Genomic DNA, 25854 nt, shown 5'->3' on the forward strand with positions numbered 1-25854 from the left:
AAGGATCGAACTGATCCAGCTAAAGAAGACAAATCCATTGATGTCGTTTGCATCACCGAAACTCACTTAAACTCCAAAAAATCCCTTTATATCCCGAACTTCACAATCTACAGAAACGACCGCCCAGATTCCAAAGGGGGCGGTGTCGCCATCTGTGTGAAGAACTCTATCCACCACCAAGCTGCCAACACTGGCCCCTCAACACTCGAGGCTGTAGGAATTGATGAATTTCTCAATTCACACAGGCACAGGATCATCACTCTCTATATCCCTCCTGACAAAAGCCCTCTCAACATTTCATCCCTCTTCAACTCCTCCACCCCTACCATTATCGCAGGCGAATAGGATTTGGAATCGTTCTACGAATAATACTAATGGATTAACCCTTTGGAGAACGTCTCTCCAACACAACTTCAACATCGAAGCTCCCTCCGAACCGACCTACCACCCTACAAATCCCAGGTTCCAAGCAAGCACCCTGGACTTATTCCTCACCAAAAACGTGACCCTCAACAGAGATCCCTGGACTCTCCCGGAGCTCAGTTCAGACCACTCCCCGGTCTACCTGGAGCTCGCGAATCGCCCTCTACTTTCCCCTCGGTTAAAAACCAAAACCGATTTCCTCCACCTGAAATTGATGATGGAAACTTCCGCTTTCACTTGCACCCAAATCAACTCCATAGCTGATCTTGATAAGGCGGTCGCAAGTCTAACGGAGGAAATCCAAAGCTCAATAATCTCAGCCACCTCCTCAATAGAAGCTACCACAAACCCAAATAATCTTCCCCTACGTATCCGAGCACTCATCGCCAGGAAAAACAAAATCCGCAAACTCTGGCAAAAGCACAGACTCCCCCCGCTACGCCAAACTTTAAATTCCACTCAAAGGGAATTAAAGGTTCTCCTCCTCCAAAGAAGTTCTGAAGACTTCAACTCCTACATCGCTGAGGCCGAACAGCACCCTAAAAGTTGCTGGAAGGTAATCAGATCCTTAAGAAATCGTAAACTTCACCTCCCCGCCCTAATTAAAGACGGGACGGGACGAGAATCCCTAAAAAACAAATGCTCACCCTTTCCAAGCCTCCAAAAATTCTCTTCTTTTCACGAAGAAGTGTCAGCAGCTGTCCGGAGCACAACCTTCCAGACGGTCGAGTTTCAGCCCACCTCCCCCAAAGAAGTCTCCGAGGCTATCCGCTCCCTCAAAAACCGGAAAGCTCCAGGCCACGACAGTATCGGTAACGGCGTCTTGAAAATCTTACCGCGGAAACACCTTGTTGCCCTAAACAACATCATAAACGCGATGATGCGCTTCCAATATTTTCCCCCGGCCTGGAAAGCCGCCACAGTCTTCTTTCTTCCCAAACAGGGAAAACCTCTAAGCGATCCGCAAACCATCGCCCCATCAGCCTACTCTGCACCCTCAGCAAAGTAGCCGAAAGCATAATTCTTTCCCGAATGGAGAAATTTGTTTCGGAAAAGAAAATTCTTCCCGACTTCCAACATGGGTTTCGAAAGCAACACGGCACTGCACACCAACTTCTGCGGGTCTCCGAATTTGTCGCTAACAACCTCAACAAAGGAAGACACATCTCTATGCTCCTGCTTGACTGTAAACAAGCATTCGATCGGGTCTGGCATGATGGGCTTATTTACAAGCTTATAAAACTAAATTTCCCACAATACCTCATTGGCTTAGTTAAATCCTTCTTGTCTGACCGGCAAATCACTGTTAGGGTGAATGGTGAGCTCTCCGAAGCTCACCCGATCACGGCGGGAGTTCCTCAGGGGTCCAAACTCTCCCCAGTGCTGTTCAACATTTATTGTTACGACATCCCAACCGAGGAGAAAATCCTCACAGCACAATATGCGGATGATGTCGCCTTCTTGTACGCCTCCCGTACAATTAACTTCAGCACATCCGCCCTCAATAAATTCATCCCCACCGTCCTCGACTGGTACTGGTTGCGGAGATTCGACATCAACACAACCAAATCAGAGGCAATATTCTTTTCACGGAGGAAACGCATTCCACCAAAAATCTTGGTAATAGGACGAAACAAATCACAGCAGTTCGAGGTAAAGCCAATGGCGCCTTAAAACCCTTTTTCACCAATAAAAAGGTTTCACAAAGCACCAAAAAGCGAGCTTTTAATGCCATCATTAGAAGCATCTGCTCCTACGCCATCCCTATTTGGGGCTCTGCCTCACCCAGACAACTGTCCAGGCTTCAATCCACATACATGCGTCTACTCAGATCAGCCCTTAGTTTCCCGTGGTATGTTAGAAACAAACAGATCCTAGTGGAAACAAATCTCCCTTCCATTCAATCGGCAGCTATTTCTTACGCTGCAAATCTCCGGGCGTCAGTTGCATCCCTCGCAAACCCCAGCATCAACTGTCTTGCCACTCTCAGGTGCAAGAAAACCGACCGTTTCAGAAGGCCATGTATCCTGACAAATCCTTCCGCTCCCACCTAACCAAAACTCGAGCTTCGCTTATTAGCGTCAGATTCTTTTGAGGGCCACCACCGCTCGCAACTGAATCTTCCTCCTTCTCCCGCAATTTATCTTCTAGGTTCATAACCATATGGTTGGCAACCAGTGTGGGGGGGTTTTAGTCGGTAGGCGCATCAAGCGAATCCGACACTACCCGCCAGGGTGTCTTTAGAAGATTTCCCCCCCACATCTCTTCAAAAACAAAAAAAAAAAAAACATTTTTTGGAAATCGACCTACGATGACGAAGTATTTTTTCGTTTTATCTGACAGCGTAAGGTTAAGAAGTTCATTTCTTATTTTGTCTTATGGCATATTAGAAATGATGTTTCTTCGAAAATCATTCGCTTACAACGGATAAAACGACTTCTGAGTGGTGATTCTAATGAATAAATTCCTTTTGGTTGAAACGCTCTGCGTTGGCCTTTGAAAAGTTAAGACTATACTTCTCAGGATCATTCATTTCTTTAAAGAAATTAATGACATTTAGAAATATGCATATTTGCATTATTTCGTTGTCATTTCCATATTCGTAGCAATAGAAGTTCTATGGCATAAGTAAAGTAATGGCCGCCGATTGTCACCCCTTGCCGCTGTAGCAGCTTCGCCTATGTGTACGCATATGTATGTTTGTATGCTTGTGCATTATTCGGTAATGTATGCAAATATATGTACGTATAAGTATATATGAATGTATGAACAAGTCAATGCGCGCACATGTAATAAGTATATTGATAAGTGATGAAAAATTTCTGAACGCGCACATGCGTATACATACACTCATATGAGCATGTGCAGATTCACAAGATAGGATAGAAGATGTATGCCTTTTAACATCGTATTCTATACAAATAAATATTTTTCTTACTAATAGAAATTAAATTTATCACAGCAATATTATGTATATGTATATTATGTATATTGCTGTGATAATATACTGACTTAAGTATGGTTTGGTTATGCATGTACATAAGAAACATACGATGGTTCTAATAATTTTGTTTAAGTATAGAAATATGCTTTCGTAGAACATTTGCTTTCGCAAACATACAGACAAATGTGCAAACGACATAATATATGTATGTATGATTGTTTCGCATTTTGCTTCTACGCCGGTCAAATTTCTATACAAAAATCGCCTGAAATGTGTGAGAAAATAAAAAATGGACAACTAGGGCAAATAATTTTTAAAAAATTTATTGACAATTAAATATAAAAAATTAAAATACATGTAAATTTACTTAAATTTATTGAAATTTCGTTTCGCATTTTTTGGCACTTTCAAATTACTTAATATAAGTAATATTCACGACTTAACCCGCACACGTGTTATTCGCGCAAAATTTCCAACTTTATGAAAATTGGCGCAATTATTGACACTTCAATTTTATGTAAAGTTTAAAACATGTTTACCTATGAATATATAATATGTATATTTGATTTTGGCGCAATTATTGACACTTGTCTTAATATACAAAATTGGGCCAAAACGAAACAATGAAATACATAATTACTTTTGCATGTCAATATGGAAATGCCGACGGCAAAAAGCAAAGGCATATATTGCACATATGTACATACATACATACAAGCGATTTCTTGGTTGAAAGCAAAAATTGAAGCATGAGAAATTGAAATGCCGACGGCAAAACGAAATTGCTTACATTCGTACATTGCGTATGAATCATAAATATATCATCATAATGTTTAGGTAAATCTTTTATATATTTAAAATGAGTTATTATAAAATAAGATCACATATGCAATTAAAAAAAAAAATAATAATAATAAATTCTGTCGGGCCTCGAACTACGCACCTCCAACGTGCTTCTCGTCACTTTCCAAGCGCTTACAACATAGACCACCACTGACACTTTAATTGTGTTGTCCTAATTATGGTTTAGTTATGCAGAAAGAAATATACAATGGATCGCCGATTGTTAACTCTTTCCTTGCTGCTGCGGCGCATATGTATGTTTGTATGCTTGTGCATTATTGAAGTTACTTACTTTTTCTTTCCTTTGTCTTTCATTTCTGCGAATTCTCAACTATTTTATGTGATCTTTGGTTGAAATACTCTGCGTTGATCCATTTTTTGGAAATCGACCTACGATGACGAAGCATTTTTTCGTTTTATCTGACAGCGTAAGGTTAAGAAGTTCATTTCTTGTTTTGTCTTATAGCATATTAGAAATGATGTTTCTTCGAAAATCATTCGCTTACAACGGATAAAACGACTTCTGAGTGGTGGATTCTAATGAATGAATTCCTTTTGGTTGAAACGCTCTACGTTGGCCGTTGAAAAGTTAAGACTATACTTCTCAGGATCATTCATTTCTTCAAAGAACTTAATGACATTTGGAAATATGCATATTTGCATTATTTCGTTGTCATTTCCATATTCGTAGCAATAAAATTTCTATGGCATAAGTAAAGTAATGGCCGCCGATTGTCACCCCTTGCCGCTGTAGCAGCTTCGCCTACAAACATGCGTAAATACATAAGTATGTATGTATACGTATGATCGTGAATACATATCGACGCAAATTTTTGCGAGAAGTACCAGAAAGTTGTGCAATTTATGATTTTTAGCTTTTGCCATCGTCGCGAAAAGACGACTTGTTGGCAAAGGCTTGCTCGGGGAGATAATAAATTATAATAAATTTATAAAATGTGAATTTAAGTTTTCTAGTTTTCCTTCATACAAAATGATATGCATTTCTTGGTATATCACTAAGAAGTATAACTTCATCCGCGCGTAGGGACTCCACGCACCTTTTTTTTTATTTCTAGTACCGATTCAGAGTTGTACTGAATCGGTGAAGATGCAAATCGTGTGCAGTATCTAATTAAGCTGTCACTCTCAGAAATGAATTTACTATACGAAATGTCTTCGCCTTTTTTTGCTTTGTAGCATCTTGATTTAAGCGTGTAGCTTCTGCAGGTATACATGGACTTTTGTCGTCAGTAATCATTTTTGGATTTCTTAAGGATTTTGCTTTAGATTCTTTTCAATCTATGCTCATTCAGAAAATTTAAATTAGTAAAATACACATATATTTTATTATAATAGATAAATATGGTACCGAAAACTGTTTTCAATAAATATGAGTTGTTATTTCCGAAAATTAATTCAAGAGCGCGTTTATCGTTTTCATTAATCGCGTTTGTATTTACTTGTTTTTTTTTTTTTGAAAAAATATTTGTTTTTTTTTACGGATTTATTCGTATGCCCTTGTATAACTAGGTCATACATGTGGACGTTATGTGCATATAGCATGCGTTAAATGCTTTTTGTGCAATTATACTTACAAGGAACAAGAAAAATGCTTAGAAATTTCAATATATAGTATGTATGTACGTACAAAGGTAATTAGCATGTGAAATATTTAATTTGTTCAACCAATGATGTTTGAAGCGGTATTGTCTGTATAATTTGCAAGTAAATTCCTCTCACAGCTTAATGATATGAAGCGATATTGCTAGAATAATTTTCAAGTATCCCTCTCACAGTTAATAAGCTAAAGCGGTATTGCCAGATTAATTAAAAAATAAGTACTTGAACTTTTTTTGTGAATTGTGTGTATTTGTATACATTTAAAAAGCAAGGAATAATAATTTATTTAGTTAAATATATAAATATATCTACACTAATATTATAAAGAGGAAAGATTTGTACCTATTTTTGTATGTTTGTAATGAATAGGCTCAAAAAGTACTCTGCCGATTTAAAAAATTCTTTCACCAATAGAATGCTACATTCTTCCAATTTGACATAGGCTACATTTCATACATTTTGAAAAAAATTAAGGATCTTTGGTAAAATTTGAACAATGTAACCGAAGGTGTAGAAAAATGAGTCTTAAAATGTCTTTCGTCGAATGCGCTGAATACTGAAGCACATCATAATGTCTACAAAAAACTCCGCCGTAGCATATGTCCAACTATTGTAGTTATGTCACTACAACAACTTTTTTCATTTTAAACATTAATGAAAATGCTAACCAAATTCAAACCATGCTATTTATATGTTTATATTAATGTATATTTCAACTCAAAGAATACAGTACAGCCAGTAGAAACACCGCCAGCAACAAAATTAACATTGACGAGTTTTTTCTCAACTATCGTCAATGATCCATTTACGAGAACGTTGCTCTATTCGGAAATTTCCTGATATTATACATGGAATGCATCGTCGAAATTATCGTAACTACGATTCCTTAAGTGCACGCGCAATGTTAGCTGCCAAAAATACCGATGTTGTTGACTTAAACTGAAAGATTCAAAGTCAAATTCCGGGAGACTTGCGCTCATACAAATCGATCGATCGTCCTGACAATGAAGACGGCGCCGTGAATTATCCAGTGGTATTTCTAAATTCTTTGGACAGGCTTGGTATGCCACCGCATCATTTGCGTCTCAAAGTAGGATCGGTCGTTATTTGTTTCGCAATCATCATGCCACGAAACTGTGTAATGGAACCCGACTGATTGTGACGCACCTATCGAACACAAGGGGCAGAATGCTTGATTCCACGAACTCCTTTGAGTTCTAACGATTTCCCATTTCAGTTCAAACGTACTTCGTTTCCAGTAAAAATTGCATGTGAGATGACAATCACCTAAAGATTGTCGCATAGTGTGAGGCATAAATTTGGAAATGTTATGTTTTTTACACGGCGCGGCGTGCTCACGAGTTGGAAAATCATCTTTTATGTACACCGGAACAGAAATCAAAAAATGTTGTTTATCACGCTGCGTTACATTGAAAACAAAAAAAAAATTAAATGATATATTTAACTTTCTTTTCATTTCAAAACACATAATTTCACGCAGGACAACGGCTGCGGGGTCAGCTAGTATATATGTATATATAAGATTTCGACCCCGGCTCGTATAAAGTAAAATTGAATGTCTCTAACGCATTTGGTTATGGGTTTACCGCACTTTTACTATTTTTTAACAAAACTGTTATATGGAGAGTGGTCGGGGTTATCTTCCGATTTCATCCAATTTTACACTGTCGGGATTCTTATACGATATGTTTTAAGCAAGTACAGTAGTGGTTTACGAGATATGTACTATTAACCTATTAGATAGCAGACCACGCCCAATTTTTTTAATGTTTGGCCACAGCTGCCTCTTGCCAAATAACATACATATTTATATTTTAATTAAGTGCTTGGGCATGCCATTTTATAGGGTTGCGATTAATGGCGTTTTATGAGCGTGGCAGTGGTCCGATTACGCTCATCTACGGATTCGCCCTCGTCTCAATTCTTACTCAAGTTATCGCTTGCACAGACGGTCAGACACACAGTCACTGAAATTTAACTCGCCTCGTCATCCTGATCGTTTATAAATGGTATATGTATAGTATATAACCCTATATCTATCTCGATTAGCTTTCGCTGATTTTATGTGAACAAAACTACATATAATATTATACTAATAAATTAGTATAGTATAAATAACGCTTAACGCTCGGCCAAAATATTCTGAATAGCTATAATTGTGATTGACACTTATTTTTTTGACTCAATTATTATTGTGAAAACGGTTTTACTAAATAAGAACCAAATAATCGCAAACCGAAAATCAAACCGAGCTCATAAAAACTTTAACAGAAATATATATAATGGCGCTGTTGGGTAATTAACCGGTGAATTAACCGATAGATGGCTTACAGTAATGATATCATTAAAATCATTTTTTTATTCTTGGCTTGATTGCGGGTATGTGCTTTTAAATTCGTAAAAACAAACAATTATTCATAAATTACACATATGGTATTACTAAATGTAACTATTTTTTGTAGAAATATTTATTATAAGTAGGAATTTATAATGCTTTGTAACCTATTAAACCCGTAGAAAAATGAAAGTATGAAACTGAAACATATTATGTGAACAAAGTACAATTTTTAAACAAAAACATGTGAATTATTTAAGAATAAAGTACTCTACCGAAACGTATTTTAGGTATAAAATTCCTGATCGTAAATTGCATTAGAAATGTATATATCATTTTATAACTCGTACTCTCAGTAACATGAAAAATTTTATTATTTTTTTTTTCGGCCAGTTTTTGTTTTATGAAATGAAATGTTCAGAGCAAAGGTCTCTTAATTTAAAACACCGAAAAGTAGGAAGATTTCAAGAGAAGAAACTATCGATACTATCAATATATATATATTAACAGTCTATATAGAAACTTTACGATGACATGTTTGAAATGACCTTGTGTAGTGAAATTGTTATTTGACTCCATGAACACTGTTTACGATCAGTTTTTTTAACTGTCAAATTTAAAAGCTTCGTTGGCTTTTTCCAATCGTGACGCATTACGAAGATCGAAAAAAAATATTGAATTGTACACATTAGTGTTCGCAATTGAATATGTGTTAATTTGCAAAACACAAGTAAAAACACTTTTCTCCGGATTGGTGGCGCAAATAGAAAACTTTCTTCGTTTTAGTAATAATTCCAATAAATCTTGTATATACGTACATATAGTATACTTGTATATATGTATATATATATATATGTATATTCGTTTTATCTATATTCTTTCCTTGCTTTTCCTGCCGCCGTGGATAAGTCTGTCGAATTCTTCAAAATGCCTGGAATGGAAAAGAAAACATTCCATAGAGAGCTCTTCTTCAATTACATCATCAATTGGTAAGGGGATGGATTGGGTTATCCCAGCCCAGCTGCAGCGACCTAGCGCGATTTCGTGTATTTTTCTGGTACCCATCTATGCGAGTTGTATTAGATTTGAATATATTCATGGGGCTGGAGAGGGTTAGGCTTTCGTTCATCCTGAAAGACGGTACAAAATTTCATGGCCCGACCAAGGATTTCACACCAATCAGTCTCTCTGCTTTCTTATTGAAAATGTTAGAGATATCTATTGATCTGCACTTAAGCGGAAATGTCCTAAGAAATGGGCTTTGAAAAATGCATGCCTATTAAGAGGATAGGTAAGAGGACACTACCTTGCACACTCTTCTTATTGTAGTGCAGGGCATACTCGGCATCTCCCAACCGGTATGAGCGGTGCTATGTGACACCTCTCTCGATACTGACAACAGCGTCAGCCCCGACCGAGGTAAGGGATATGTAGGGGCTAAATGAAAGTTTAGCACCATGGATGCCCTTTCGTCAGAAGATCGGGCGCAGTTTAAGGAGCGTGTCAAGCATGACACCGATGGCAGGTCCTCAAGGCAGCGGCGCTCAGCAGGCGAAATCGGCTGCGGCCGCTGCGACTGTAGCGAGCACCACCAAAACTTCCCCCAGCAGACTCAGCTGCGGCGGATACCAAAAGTGCTCATAGAAGCATGAAAAAAATGAAAACAGGGGGCTGATTGTCTCGTCTACCACTAGCCAGCAGCCTTGGCGGGCATGGTGACCCTCGCAGCAAATGTATTGACGCTGCCAGCCTAAAGTTGTACCTGAAGTACCTCCAGTAGGGTACGACTTCTGAAGGGAGCGTACAGGCGGCCGGAGGACAATCCTCCGCACCAAATCGCCACCGCGTTGAGGAAGGACGGCTCAGATAAGCGAATGCCCTCAAAGGCATTCAAATGGCTGTGCGGCCTCCCAATGGAAAAATATTTAGAGGGTTTGGATACGCAGCGTCCTTCTATGGGGTCCATTTTAGAAAAGGCATATTGGAGAAATTTCCCAGCCAGACAATCTGGACATCCTGTTGATCCAAGAGCCATAGGTCTAAAAATGGAGGTCACAGGCCTCAAGCCAGACGCAAACAAAGTAGTCTGGAATCTTTCTGGTGAGGGACCAATTCTTGTATATTATTCCTGACACAGCAGCTATTTGACTGTAACCTATTTCCCAGGAGAGGCATCTACAAAAACCCGAGAGGCTGTGGACAGACTGGTGAGTTACTGCAGGTCCTACAAAAAGGAAGTTATTTTGTGTCGAAAGAACCGACAAACAATTTGAAACAGTAGATTCTAGTTTGATGAATTCATCACTGGTTAGCTAAATTGAAATTATCGTCATTTAATGCGAACTGATTGACTATTACAATTTTTGCGCTTGTGATAATTTTGGATGGTTTATGTACACGGCTGTAACAATGTCCCGAAAAGACGGCGATTGTTCATAGCCTCTATGAAATATTTCCGTATCACACGCTGGCACTTTGAGATGAATGCCTGAAATTGCCTCTTGGGCTTGTAATTATGGCAGCTCTACTGTACTGTGAGGAGTAGGTGCAATTGACTTTATAACTTTGATCTGATATCATTGCTTTTGTGTCTTCATACTGGTCTAAGCAGTTTTCGTATTTGGCGTAAGCCGAGGATTTGGAATTTTCAGGTAGATCTGAATAATCAGTTTCTACTATTGCGTCGTATGCAGCTTGGAGGCGTGACCAAAAATTGTTTATAGATTTATTTTTTATTTCTAGTACCGATTCAGAGTTGTACTGAATCGGTGAAGATGCAAATCGTGTGCAGTATCTAATTAAGCTGTCACTCTCAGAAATGAATTTACTATACGAAATGTCTTCGCCTTTTTTTGCTTTGTAGCATCTTGATTTAAGCGTGTAGCTTCTGCATGTATACATGGACTTTTGTCGTCAGTAATCATTTTTGGATTTCTTAAGGATTTTGCTTTAGATTCTTTTCAATCTATGCTCATTCAGAAAATTTAAATTAGTAAAATACACATATATTTTATTATAATAGATAAATATGGTACCGAAAACTGTTTTCAATAAATATGAGTTGTTATTTCCGAAAATTAATTCAAGAGCGCGTTTATCGTTTTCATTAATCGCGTTTGTATTTACTTGTTTTTTTTTTTTGAAAAAAGATTTGTTTTTTTTACGGATTTATTCGTATGCCCTTGTATAACTAGGTCATACATGTGGACGTTATGTGCATATAGCATGCGTTAAATGCTTTTTGTGCAATTATACTTACAAGGAACAAGAAAAATGCTTAGAAATTTCAATATATAGTATGTATGTATGTACGTACAAAGGTAATTAGCATGTGAAATATTTAATTTGTTCAACCAATGATGTTTGAAGCGGTATTGTCTGTATAATTTGCAAGTAAATTCCTCTCACAGCTTAATGATATGAAGCGATATTGCTAGAATAATTTTCAAGTATCCCTCTCACAGTTAATAAGCTAAAGCGGTATTGCCAGATTAATTAAAAAATAAGTACTTGAACTTTTTTTGTGAATTGTGTATATTTGTATACATTTAAAAAGCAAGGAATAATAATTTATTTAGTTAAATATATATATATATATCTACACTAATATTATAAAGAGGAAAGATTTGTACCTATTTTTGTATGCTTGTAATGAATAGGCTCAAAAAGTACTCTGCCGATTTAAAAAATTCTTTCACCAATAGAATGCTACATTCTTCCAATTTGACATAGGCTACATTTCATACATTTTGAAAAAAATTAAGGATCTTTGGTAAAATTTGAACAATGTAACCGAAGGTGTAGAAAAATGAGTCTTAAAATGTCTTTCGTCGAATGCGCTGAATACTGAAGCACATCATAATGTCTACAAAAAACTTCGCCGTAGCATATGTCCAACTATTGTAGTTATGTCACTACAACAACTTTTTTCATTTTAAACATTAATGAAAATGCTAACCAAATTCAAACCATGCTATTTATATGTTTATATTAATGTATATTTCAACTCAAAGAATACAGTACAGCCAGTGGAAACACCGCCAGCAACAAAATTAACATTGAAAATTTTTTCTCAACTTTCGCCAGTGATCCATTTACGAGAACGTTGCTCTATTCGGAAATACCCTGATATTATACATGGAATGCATCGTCGAAATTATCATAACTACGATTCCTTAAGTGCACGCGCAATGTTAGCTGCGAAAAATACCGATGTTGTTGACTTAAACTGGAAGATTCAAAGTCAAATTCCGGGAGACTTGCGCTCATACAAATCGATCGATCGTCCTGACAATGAAGACGGCGCCGTGAATTATCCAGTGGTATTTCTAAATTCTTTGGACAGGCTTGGTATGCCACCGCATCATTTGCGTCTCAAAGTAGGATCGGTCGTTATTTGTTTCGCAATCATCATGCCACGAAACTGTGTAATGGAACCCGACTGATTGTGACGCACCTATCGAACACAAGGGGCAGAATGCTTGATTCCACGAACTCCTTTGAGTTCTAACGATTTCCCATTTCAGTTCAAACGTACTTCGTTTCCAGTAAAAATTGCATGTGAGATGACAATCACCTAAAGATTGTCGCATAGTGTGAGGCATAAATTTGGAAATGTTATGTTTTTTACACGGCGCGGCGTGCTCACGAGTTGGAAAATCATCTTTTATGTACACCGGAACAGAAATCAAAAAATGTTGTTTATCACGCTGCGTTACATTGAAAAAAAAAAAAATAAAATTAAATGATATATTTAACTTTCTTTTCATTTCAAAACACATAATTTCACGCAGGACAACGGCTGCGGGGTCAGCTAGTATATATGTATATATAAGATTTCGACCCCGGCTCGTATAAAGTAAAATTGAATGTCTCTAACGCATTTGGTTATGGGTTTACCGCACTTTTACTATTTTTTAACAAAACTGTTATATGGAGAGTGGTCGGGGTTATCTTCCGATTTCATCCAATTTTACACTGTCGGGATTCTTATACGATATGTTTTAAGCAAGTACAGTAGTGGTTTACGAGATATGTACTATTAACCTATTAGATAGCAGACCACGCCCAATTTTTTTAATGTTTGGCCACAGCTGCCTCTTGCTAATGCAATCCTCTATGCCAAATAACATACATATTTATATTTTAATTAAGTGCTTGGGCATGCCATTTTATAGGGTTGCGATTAATGGCGTTTTATGAGCGTGGCAGTGGTCCGATTACGCTCATCTACGGATTCGCCCTCGTCTCAATTCTTACTCAAGTTATCGCTTGCACAGACGGTCAGACACACAGTCACTCGAAATTTAACTCGCCTCGTCATCCTGATCGTTTATAAATGGTATATGTATAGTATATAACCCTATATCTATCTCGATTAGCTTTCGCTGATTTTATGTGAACAAAACTACATATAATATTATACTAATAAATTAGTATAGTATAAATAACGCTTAACGCTCGGCCAAAATATTCTGAATAGCTATAATTGTGATTGACACTTATTTTTTTGACTCAATTATTATTGTGAAAACGGTTTTACTAAATAAGAACCAAATAATCGCAAACCGAAAATCAAACCGAGCTCATAAAAACTTTAACAGAAATATATAATGGCGCTGTTGGGTAATTAACCGGTGAATTAACCGATAGATGGCTTACAGTAATGATATCATTAAAATCATTTTTTTATTCTTGGCTTGATTGCGGGTATGTGCTTTTAAATTCGTAAAAACAAACAATTATTCATAAATTACACATATGGTATTACTAAATGTAACTATTTTTTGTAGAAATATTTATTATAAGTAGGAATTTATAATGCTTTGTAACCTATTAAACCCGTAGAAAAATGAAAGTATGAAACTGAAACATATTATGTGAACAAAGTACAATTTTTAAACAAAAACATGTGAATTATTTAAGAATAAAGTACTCTACCGAAACGTATTTTAGGTATAAAATTCCTGATCGTAAATTGCATTAGAAATGTATATATCATTTTATAACTCGTACTCTCAGTAACATGAAAAATTTTATTATTTTTTTTTCGGCCAGTTTTTGTTTTATGAAATGAAATGTTCAGAGCAAAGGTCTCTTAATTTAAAACACCGAAAAGTAGGAAGATTTCAAGAGAAGAAACTATCGATACTATCAATATATATATATTAACAGTCTATATAGAAACTTTACGATGACATGTTTGAAATGACCTTGTGTAGTGAAATTGTTATTTGACTCCATGAACACTGTTTACGATCAGTTTTTTTAACTGTCAATTTAGGGCCTTTAAAAAGCTTCGTTGGCTTTTTCCAATCGTGACGCATTACGAAGATCGAAAAAAAATATTGAATTGTACACATTAGTGTTCGCAATTGAATATGTGTTAATTTGCAAAACACAAGTAAAAACACTTTTCTCCGGATTGGTGGCGCAAACAGAAAACTTTCTTCGTTTTAGTAATAATTCCAATAAATCTTGTATATACGTACATATAGTATACTTGTATATATATATATGTATATATATATATATATATATGTATATTCGTTTTATCTATATTCTTTCCTTGCTTTTCCTGCCGCCGTGGATAAGTCTGTCGAATTCTTCAAAATGCCTGGAATGGAAAAGAAAACATTCCATAGAGAGCTCTTCTTCAATTACATCATCAATTGGTAAGGGGATGGATTGGGTTATCCCAGCCCAGCTGCAGCGACCTAGCGCGATTTCGTGCATTTTTCTGGTACCCATCTATGCGAGTTGTATTAGATTTGAATATATTCATGGGGCTGGAGAGGGTTAGGCTTTCGTTCATCCTGAAAGACGGTACAAAATTTCATGCCCCGACCAAGGATTTCACACCAATCAGTCTCTCTACTTTCTTATTGAAAATGTTAGAGATATCTATTGATCTGCACTTAAGCGGAAATGTCCTAAGAAATGGGCTTTGAAAAATGCATGCCTATTAAGAGGATAGGTAAGAGGACACTACCTTGCACACTCTTCTTATTGTAGTGCAGGGCATACTCGGCATCTCCCAACCGGTATGAGCGGTGCTATGTGACACCTCTCTCGATACTGACAACAGCGTCAGCCCCGACCGAGGTAAGGGATATGTAGGGGCTAAATGAAAGTTTAGCACCATGGATGCCCTTTCGTCAGAAGATCGGGCGCAGTTTAAGGAGCGTGTCAAGCATGACACCGATGGCAGGTCCTCAAGGCAGCGGCGCTCAGCAGGCGAAATCGGCTGCGGCCGCTGCGACTGTAGCGAGCACCACCAAAACTTCCCCCAGCAGACTCAGCTGCGGCGGATACCAAAAGTGCTCATAGAAGCATGAAAAAAATGAAAACAGGGGGCTGATTGTCTCGTCTACCACTAGCCAGCAGCCTTGGCGGGCATGGTGACCCTCGCAGCAAATGTATTGACGCTGCCAGCCTAAAGTTGTACCTGAAGTACCTCCAGTAGAGTACGACTTCTGAAGGCAGCGTACAGGCGGCCGAAGGACAATCCTCCGACAATGCCCTTAAAGGCATTCAAATGGCTGTGCGGCCTCCCAATGGAAAAATATTTAGAGGGTTTGGATACGCAGCGTCCTTCTATGGGGTCCATTTAAGAAAAGGCATATTGGAGAAATTTCCCAGCCAGACAATCTGGACATCCTGTTGCTCCAAGAGCCATAGGTCTAAAAATGGAGGTCACAGGCCTCAAGCCAGACGCAAACAAAGTAGTCTGGAATCTTTCTGGTGAGGGACCAACGCTTGTATATTATTCCTGACACAGGAGCTATTTGACTGTAACCTATTTCCCAGGAGAGGCATCTACAAAAACTCGAGAGGCTGTGGACAGACTGGTGAGTTACTGCAGGTCCTACAAAAAGGAAATTAGGTCTGCAATACAAAAAAATTTAGGAAATTCTGTAAAAACGTCACCTCTTCACCAGAAGCAGCTATGCTGCATAAGGCACTGGCCAAAGATAAGACTGACACAGTATTGACAAAGAAGAGATACGACGGCATAAACGATGGGAAACAATTCAGGAAGATCAGTGTCTACTCGTAGTAAGACAACTGTTTACTGCGACCTCGAACAAGAGGGCTATGACTTCGATCGAAATCTCCGGAGGCGAACGGTATCTTTTCAGCACTTTTTTAACAGGGAGAGCCGGTTCTACTGTCAAAGCTTGTTCGGCTGATGTGGGATAGCCTTGCACTGGCGGATATCTCGAGAATATGGAAGACCGCGAAGGTGATCTTTACACCAACCGTACGAAGGAAAGCTGCTCATTAGTTTTCATTGAAGGCGTTTTTCAAGCGGTGGTCCCTAAATCACGCGCACAATCATGTGTAGAGATGGTTCACCTTTTCAATTTGGCTCGTTTTCAAACGGATCTCGGCATTTCAAGCTCCTTACGTACAGATGCAAATGCAACCATTTCTTTTCGGAAAATGCAAAAGAACAGCTGGTACGACGAGGAGTGCCGTGTTACGATCAACCACAACACGTGCGGGATGGCATAGATACCGGGAATTGAAGAAGGAAGCGAGGCGCATTTGCAGCAAGTAACCGATAAATAGAGCATACTTTAATTCACGAGGGAACACTTCGTCAGCTTGCTGAATGAAAGTGAAGGCATAACATCAGGAGAAGGCGAACCCGATGCCCTAATCGATGACGATGGAGCAGACGCTCCATTGCCCGATCATGAAGAAGTCCGAAGAGCAGTTACCCGTCTGAAGAAAAGGGAATCGACACATTTCACTTCTTCGTCCATTTCAAGGTTGCTTTGGACAGTACGAAAAGGAGCTGCCTTTTCGCGGGAATGTCTGACACAGCTTTAGTGAGCCGTAACAAATGCCACATAATAGCATCAAGAATATTAGCCGAGCACTTAAGGTCTGTCGAAAAATGGCTAGCCAACTGGCGTATAAATGTAAATGAACAAAAATGCAAGCATGTTACGTTTTCACTAAGACCTAAAATGTGTCCGGCAGTAAAAATGAACAATATTCTAGTACCCCAAGCGAACGACGTAACTTATCTTGGTATTCACCTAGATAGAAGACTTACGTGGAGAAAACACATATCTAGTAAAATAACTTGCATGAAGATAAGAGCTGCAAATTTAAATTGGCTTTTAAATAAAAACTCCAAACTTAGCCTAGACAACAAAGTGCTTTTATATAATGCGGCCATAAAGCCGATTTGGATGTATGGCATTCAACTGTGGGGTACGACCTGTGCAACTAATATTGTCATAATACAAAGGTTCCAATCAAAAATGCTTAGAACAATCACGTGTTCACCATGGTACATGCGTAATGAAAATATCCATAAAGACCTTGGTATTTCTATGGTAAAGAAAGAAGTAGAAGACAGCAGAATTAAATATATATCTAAACTCCGAGATCACCCAAACCATTTGGCTAATGCTTTGGTACATTCCTGCGATCAAACACGCCTAAAAAGAAGAGATATGCCTGCGTACTAAGGAGCAACGTATCACCAAAACAGCTCAAACACTTGCTTGAGCTTGTCTAGTTTTTAAATAGATTTAAGATTTTAAAACTTATTGTTAGGCTTTTAAAACAAAAAGCAGATTCAATAAATAAAAAAGATATTGCAAAAAAAAAAAAAAATGTCTGAATTTGATACCTTGGTAAAACTAATACGGCTGTGTAAGCTGACGTTGAGCAACACCAAGAGCTGCCAAGATTGGGAGGGATCTCCCCGAGCCGTTACATACCAAACGAGGTTTCAGACTAAGGCTGCAGAACTAATCAGAGAAGGTACCATGTGATATAAGAGAATACATCAGCTGGCGTACGTAAGAAACGACTGACGCGCTGTTGTTAACTCGGCTATAACCACGTGAGTGGTTTCTGCACCAGTCAAAAAGAAAAAGAAGAAGTAGAAAGGAAGGCCTATCCACTGACAAAATCCTTCTGACCAATTAGTCTAATTTCCTTCTTACTAAAAACCTGGAGAAGATTGTGAATTATAAAATAAGGTCTAACGCGCTGAAAATTGAACCCCTTCATTTTAACTAGCAGAGCAGGCATCTCAATTCGGGAATACAGAGTTCTCTGAAATGAGGGGACGTAATGTTATGCGCCTTCCTAGACGTCAAAGATGCTTTTGACAACACTTCTCATAAGAGCTTAGAAGGAGCACTGAAGAAAAAAAATGTGTCAGCACCGGTACGAAGATGGATAGAGGCCGTATTGCGTATCAGAATAGCTGAAACAGTAGTTGGGGATACCAAGATTCATCTCGTCACATCAAGGTGCTGCCCATAGAGCGGAGTGCTATCCCACTTGTTACGGACCCCGTAGTGCACGATCCACTACTTCTGCTAACTAACAATGTGATCCGCTTTCAAGTATATGCGGAAGACAATATTATTATAGCAGAGACAAAATAGAGTGTCCTCAAGTGCGAGTTAGTACAAAGAGGTTTATAACTGGCTAAAAGATTTTGCATTTAGGTGTAACTGCATATCAACCCCTCGCAGACGACCATAGTCTTTGCCTGGCCTCAGGAACCTAACCCTTCGGGGAATAGAAGAAGAGATGACTACTATGGCCTAAGGTACTAATAAGTGGTGTGCAACCTATCTGGTAAATCCTGGTTAAGAAAACCAAGGAATGTTAAGTGGTTGTACATCATGATAGTGCACCAGGATAATCAATTTTTGGCGGCATGCTCGACGTAAGCACTTGAGGTCATGCTTAAATTCAAACCTTTTAACCTAGTAATCGGTCACGCAAAACGCAAACGCAAACGCGCACTGCTTCAAATGATAGCAGAAGGGTTTAGCAGAGGTAAGGTAATTTCATCCCAGCGTATGAAGAACTTAAGTCGTGTGATACTACTGACTTTTCTCCCAAGGGGAGCATTACCAAAAGGGTAAACTTCCTCAGGAAGTTCAAGGTTACCCTTAGCAGTAAAGCTGAATGAATTCGTTCCACTCTCGAGCTATTGCTTAGGGATAGTACAATCTCCAACGGCTCGAAAGTGTCGGAAGGAATTGGCGCAAGAGTCTCAGGACCACACACACAAACTCTTCATACCTATGAGTAATTTTCCGCGCGTATTATAAGCAGTGGTTTTTGCTATAAGTCGGTGCGTAGAGATAAACATCCAATGCAACGAACGTATATTATTACAATATTATTACTCACTATACACTATCAGATCCATTCATCGCGGTTGTACCCCCTACCAGAAAGGAGCTACTCTGCAAGGATGAAGGAGTAGGTAAGGCGGGGTTGCTAATGAGTGGTTGCAACCTTATAAGGTTTAAATGTGTAATCAACCTCCCAAGGGACAAACTCAGGTAACTTGTCGCATTCTAAACTTGCCACGATAAGCTCAAGAAGCATTTATATAACATGGACTTCTTGTGCAAATTGCTGGTTCTGCCGCAGGGAGCCTGAAACTCTAGAACACCTGCTAATGGGCTGCATAGACTGCAGATGCAGGAGATCTTCCACGATTTCGAAGGGCATGTAACAACGTTTTGCCGGAAGCGGTTATTAGAGCTTTACGTAGGTTTGGGTTGAAGCGAGCGTTAACCATCTCGCCTTCCAACTTCTTTGCGATAGAACGATGGAGGAATGCTTCTTCGGCTTGTTGGCAGTGTTAAATATTTAGGGCTTCTGCTAGACAGAAAGCTCTCGTGGAAATCCAACGTGAAGAAAAGAACAAGGAAAGCATCGATGCCGGAAAAAGCAGCACTCTCAATAAAATTAGCGGGTGTGTAACGAACTGCTCTTATCAGTATTTGTGGTGCACTACGAACCACTCCAACCCCCGAGGAAGGCATGGGAAGTTTGCGGTGAGGGTTGGTGGAGAACTCCACTCTGGGCAATTTTCCGTTAAATTTTAGGCTTCCTGACCTCTTTAAAGTTATCGGAACGTAACAAAATATTCCGATAGTAGCACAGCGATATTAGCCTTGAATTCGAAAGGTCTTTCTGGCTGTTTAACTTTGTAACAAATATATGCATATGTATCTCTATTTGTACTGTGTCAATCGTTAAATTGATAAAATGGTAATCACGCACATTTTTAAATAAAAATACCGTACAAAATAATTTATTAAAGAAATATTTAACTTTGTACAAATATTATTTTTCTTAAAATTATGTTTCGATTATTTAGGTACCGAATGTTGAAGATGTAGATAGCGCCAACGGGTATCGAAAAACGTACATATATTAAGGTGCGCAGTGTGTCGAACGAATTGTTAACGTGCGAATTGAACCTCCAATCCCGATGTCCATCCTTTTTGTTGAGTTGTGTGGTGAGTTGTGTTGGTGTTGTGTGGTGATGTGAGTGTATGATGCCATCGGATGTGGTGTGTTGTGAATCCTTCCTAGGGTGCGCCAGTTTTTCCCGGGTAGAGTGGGGGGAAGCTTAACTCATTTAAACATCCCTGGCCCCCTAGGCGAATGTTTTGCCTAGTATTATATGTATGTATGTATATGCAATTGCATGTACATACGTCGACATACTGCTAGTGATGTAGCATGGCGACCGTCGGATATTTGGTGTCAGAGTCCTAATTGATCCATATTTACACTTTTGTGTAGAAAACGGCTTTCATTTGATATGAATTTTAGGTACTTGAGATAAGCAACTTTATTTTGTGTGTTAATTTGATTTTACTGACGACTTAACAGTTTATTATTCGGATTATTTATTATTGCCTTTTCCACGTTATTTGCAATTGTTGCATTTTTTTTTATGGTCGGCTTATTAAGGACAGCTACTCCACGCCTGGCCCAGGTATGGCCAGAATGGGTGTTCCTTTGAAAACTTTCCCTGAGGTTAGGCCTTTTAAATGAGAGGGATCTTGCGAAAGAGTAGCCGTGAATTGCGAACGGCGTCATTTTGAATTGTATTGTGGTAATTTTTATCTAATTTTTTTTAAATGTGGAATGTTAAAGTTTTACAACAGATTCCCAGCAACTACTCTTCTGGGGAGCGCTAATGTAGGTGCGATAAGAACTACCATTGCTTTTGGTAAGTATAGGTGCGTCACTGTATCGCATTGAGAATATGGTGATCCCTTAACTTTCTTTTTGAGTTTTTGCTCATAATTTAAAAATTTAGCTATGAAGCAATATTGAACGAAATATCTCGAATTTTTGACTTTCTAGTATGTACAATTGAAGATATAAGCGATATTATTTACATTTTACCATATTGAATTAGTAATAAGGTTCTGTTCGTGGTATCGCTTTGTGTGCGCACATAGATGTTGCGCAACATGGATATTCAGAAACTGTATTGGCTTGGTATGTGGGGAATTGTTTACCCATCGCTGTATTTATATCTGCGAAATTTTAGTTCGGTTTCATTTGTTCGTCCCATATATCTTGCGTCAGTAATCATAAGTGGCGAAGGCCACCCTGGGGGGTCAAAAAGTGACAGATATTTGAATTTTTATTATTGTCAGATTGAATTTTGACTTTGTTTTTTTCTGTCAATATGTGGGATGTTGCACAATTGTGGCTCTAAAGGTAGTCGTGGGACGTACTGACCATTATTTGATCGCGTATTTGTGGCTTTAGAGCAGTCTTCACAATACTGATCTTCTAGAGTTTTCTTCGTTATGGGGGTAAGTTTTCTTAACTTTTGAACTTTCCTTAATTGGGAATTAAGGTATTTGTTTGTATTATACTCAACTTGAGTTGGTATGGTGGTAACTAGTCCACTTTGTGTTTCGCTGTTCGGTGTTTGAACTTTTTGCGCCTTTGAGCAACATGGTGCCTCTTGGCAATTTTTAGAATTATAGATTTCGTGATTTGCTTTTGCAATTGAACCCGTGGTTCTTTTTGTATATGCGCTTCTCTGAGGTGAGATGGGATACATGTTGTAATGAAGCATTGTATGATGTCTTTTATGACAATATAAGCATTTAAATTTGCCTTTGCATTTTGTATATGTATGCGCATGTGACAGGCAATTTGTGCAAAGTCTTTTTGACCTGACAAAATTATTTCGTTCTTTAACTTTTAAGTTTTTAAACTTCTTGCAAGATATAAGTTTATGCCCTCTGGTATATACATAGTTCGCATGACGTTTGTTTTCTTTGTTCAGATGTGAACGTTTGTGTTTTGTAAAAGCTTTTGTTTAAATTTTTGTTTTGTTTTGTGGATCTAGCTTGGGGTCTAATGAAGCTTCCATTTTGGTAGTGTTTAATGTTATTAGTTTTGATTATTTTTTCTTCTACCCTTTCCGCAATTTCATATTGGGTGGTGAGAAAATCTTTCATTTGTTGCCACGTTGAGCACTCTTTTCGTGATGAGAGCGATTGTTCTCATAGAAGTAACGACTTTTCTGGTAATGCGGCGGTGCAAATGTTTACCAGAATTGGGTCCCAGCTGTCTGCGGGAATATTTAGTGTCGATAGAATCGACAAACAATTTGAAACATTGGATTCTAGTTTGATGAATTCTACACTTGTTGCTTTCTTAATTTTTGGCAAGTTCATTAGTGTCCTTACTTGCTTATCGACTAGTATCCTGTCGTTTTCATATCTAGCATTTAGAGCTTCCCAAACCAAATTGAAATTATCGTCATTAAGAGCGAACTGTTTTACAATGACGCCTGCTTGACCTTTTGTCTTGTATCGGAGATGATACAGTTTTTGTGCTTTTGATAGTTCTGGATGGTTGATGTAAACGGCTGTGAACATGTCCCGGAAGGACGGCCATTCTTCATAACCTCCATAGAATGTTTCTGTGTCACATTCGGGCACCTCGAGGTGGATGCCTGAACTTGCCTTTTGACTGTCTACGAGTATTTGTGGCAGCTCTACTCTACTGTGGAGAGTAGGTGCAATTGCTTTAATGAGCTTTAGTTGATCGGAGATCATAGCTTTTGTTTCTTCGAACTGGTCTAAGCAGTTTTCGTATATGGCGTAAGCAGATAATTTAAAATCTTGTGGTAGATCTGAATTGTCAGAATCTACTACGGCGTCATGAGCCGCTTGGAGGCGAGTCCAAAAATTTGTAAGATTTTGACTTTTGATTTCTAGTAGCGATTCCGAGTTTTCCTGAATCGGTGAAGAGGCAAATCTAGTGCAGCATCTTGTTAAACTGTCACTTTCTGAAATAAATCTAGCAACCTGTTTTGAGCGTGTAGCTCCATGTGTACTTTGATTTTTGTTATTGTTCATTATTATATAGGTTTTTCATAGGTGTGAACTGAATACTTTTTTAAGTATATAAACGTTTTTTTTTCGAAAAACAACGGATTATTTGATTTATTAATACCGTTAATTATTTATTTGCTATTTAAATTCATTTTTATTTTTTATTTTTATTTTATATGCTTTGTTTTTAGTTGTTTTTTAATTTTAAGTATTTTCTATATAGGTATATAGACACACCCTAATAATTGGCTTGTATGTACTTGTTTTTGTGCAATTGAGAGCTCGTCGAAGAGATCAATATGCTTTGTACATACATATGTAAGTGTGCACGAATTGTTTGTGCTAATGCGTGTGGGCAAAGAATATGCTGTAATATTTTTTTTTGTTTATCATCCAATCCTGTTTGTTTTTGTTTGACAAAGAACAAGTGGTATTGCAGAATAGATGCTAATATGGGCTTTGGAATGTATGATTTTAAAATTTATAATTTAATGTATGTATATTTCGTTAATCTGATTTTTAATTTTGCATTCGTTCCAATAAATGTATTTTGTTAAAGTCAATTTTACTTTGCCTTACCGTTTAGTTTTTTACGGAAAATTAAGATAAACTTTTTTTTTGAAAAATTTATTAAAATTTTAAATTTAAATAATTTAGCATATGGTATCCAGTGTAGGGTATAAAATTACAGGCAGATTCTATGCCGTATGATTATATGTATATAGATAACGTCGCACTGGGAAGGTATGTACCCGTATGCAATTTGTATATATTATATGTATGTTTGTCAATTTGAACCTATATCTAGTATTTATATTGAAATTATGTATAAAAAGGAAATAAATTTGTAGGTATGTATGTTTGTTTTTTCTCTTTTTGTTTTATGTTTATGCCTTTGCTTACTTAGTTTATGCAATCCTGCTTAATGTTTTGTTTAAACATAAGGGGTATTGCCGGAAAATATTGCAAGTAAATCTTGAATTTTTGTTTGTTTGTGTGTTTGAATACACGAAGGTAAGTTAGTACATAGGCCATAAATTAATACTATTTTTTATTGATATACATATAGGTTATACCAAACTGTGTTCGGTTTTTTCCGTAAAATAAACTCGAAACTGTGACAGTTTGGTAACCGTTTTTAGCGGTTAAAACGGATTTTAAAATATGGTTTTTACGTTAGTATATAAAACGTATTTTTTACATGCATACATATATATACATATATTTAGAATAAATGAAATAAAAACGCTCACTTTGTTTTTCCACAAGGGGCGTTTTAGGTGTATGTTTGTATTTATGTACGTGTTTTGGCGCCAATTCTCTTTCTCTTCTTCCAGCTGCTTATGGGCTTCTCGAGTTTTGTCCCTCTTTCTGTGCTCCAGCAAACTCCTTGCGCTGTTGTTTTGTTTGTAGTATATTTGTTTTAATTGTTCGCGCTCGTTTGTTCCGTTTTTGTTTAGGTGCTTTTACATCGCGCCCGATGTATGATTTGTTTTTGATTTATGTTTTGTTTTTAGATTTCGCGCTCGTTAGGTTTAGTTTGTTAATATCATTTATGTTGTTTTTAGACACGTGCTTTTAACATATGGGTAAACATATGTCTGAAATAATTTGTTTTTATTTTTTGTTTTATTATTATTTATGTATAAATGTATGTATATATACATATATATATATATATATATATATATGTACTTGTATATAGATATGTTCGTATGTATGTATATATCTTTTCTCTGTAGCAATGCCCTGCACTCTACTATAATGGCAAGTTAGTGTCATTTATTTTTTCCACAATTGTCCCTTTTTGTCACCTCTTTTTAGGTTTGTGTTATGCGCTTTGGTTACGTAATATATCTGTATATACATATGTATGCACATTTGTATGTACAATACGGATTATTGTATATACTCGTACATATCTATGTACATATGTATGTATAATAAGTGTCTAATTTTTGCTCCCCACCAAATATTGGGCTTTGTGTTCTTTTAGGTGCTTTAGTTTTCGTACACGATTGTGTGGGTTTTAGTTCGTTTAAATCTTTTAACAAACGTCTGAGGTCTATATGTTTTCTTTTCGCAGACCGCTTTTGATTTTTAGTGTTGTTTTTATTAGGGTCACTGCACTTTGTTTTTTTTTCACAGTTTTGTTTTGCACTGCACACTTTTATTTTGTTGTTTTTTTGTTTGTTTTTGTTCGCCACTGCACCAGTTTTGTTGAGGTTTGTATCGGCGTTTTTTTATTAATTTTGTCACCACGATTTTAGAGTATTTTTTTCTTTTTGGACGGAACCAATAGTGCCATTCGGAATGGCTCGAAGGACCATGTTTAACTTTGTAACAAATAGATGCATATGTATCTCTATTTGTACTGTGTCATTCATTAAATTGATAAAATGGTAATCACGCAGATTTTTAAATAAAAATACCGTAGCACTAAAGTGTATAGTGTACAAAATAATTTATTGAAGAAATATTTAACTTTGTACAAATATTCTTTT

General features: G+C 37.4%; 1 protein-coding gene and 1 non-coding gene across 7 annotated transcripts in view; one reads left to right on the forward strand and one right to left on the reverse strand.

Moving 5' to 3' along the window:
- Window positions 1–25854, reverse strand: part of LOC126765059 (homogentisate 1,2-dioxygenase) — a 219227-nt gene that overhangs the window by 124628 nt on the left and 68745 nt on the right. The window lies entirely within an intron of this gene.
- Window positions 2668–2871, forward strand: LOC126765607 (small nucleolar RNA U3). Its single transcript, XR_007668498.1, has one exon. It is a non-coding gene; the product is annotated as a small nucleolar RNA U3 (small nucleolar RNA).

The sequence above is a fragment of the Bactrocera neohumeralis genome, unplaced genomic scaffold (genome assembly GCF_024586455.1).
Source record: "Bactrocera neohumeralis isolate Rockhampton unplaced genomic scaffold, APGP_CSIRO_Bneo_wtdbg2-racon-allhic-juicebox.fasta_v2 cluster10, whole genome shotgun sequence".
Lineage (NCBI taxonomy): Eukaryota > Metazoa > Arthropoda > Insecta > Diptera > Tephritidae > Bactrocera > Bactrocera neohumeralis.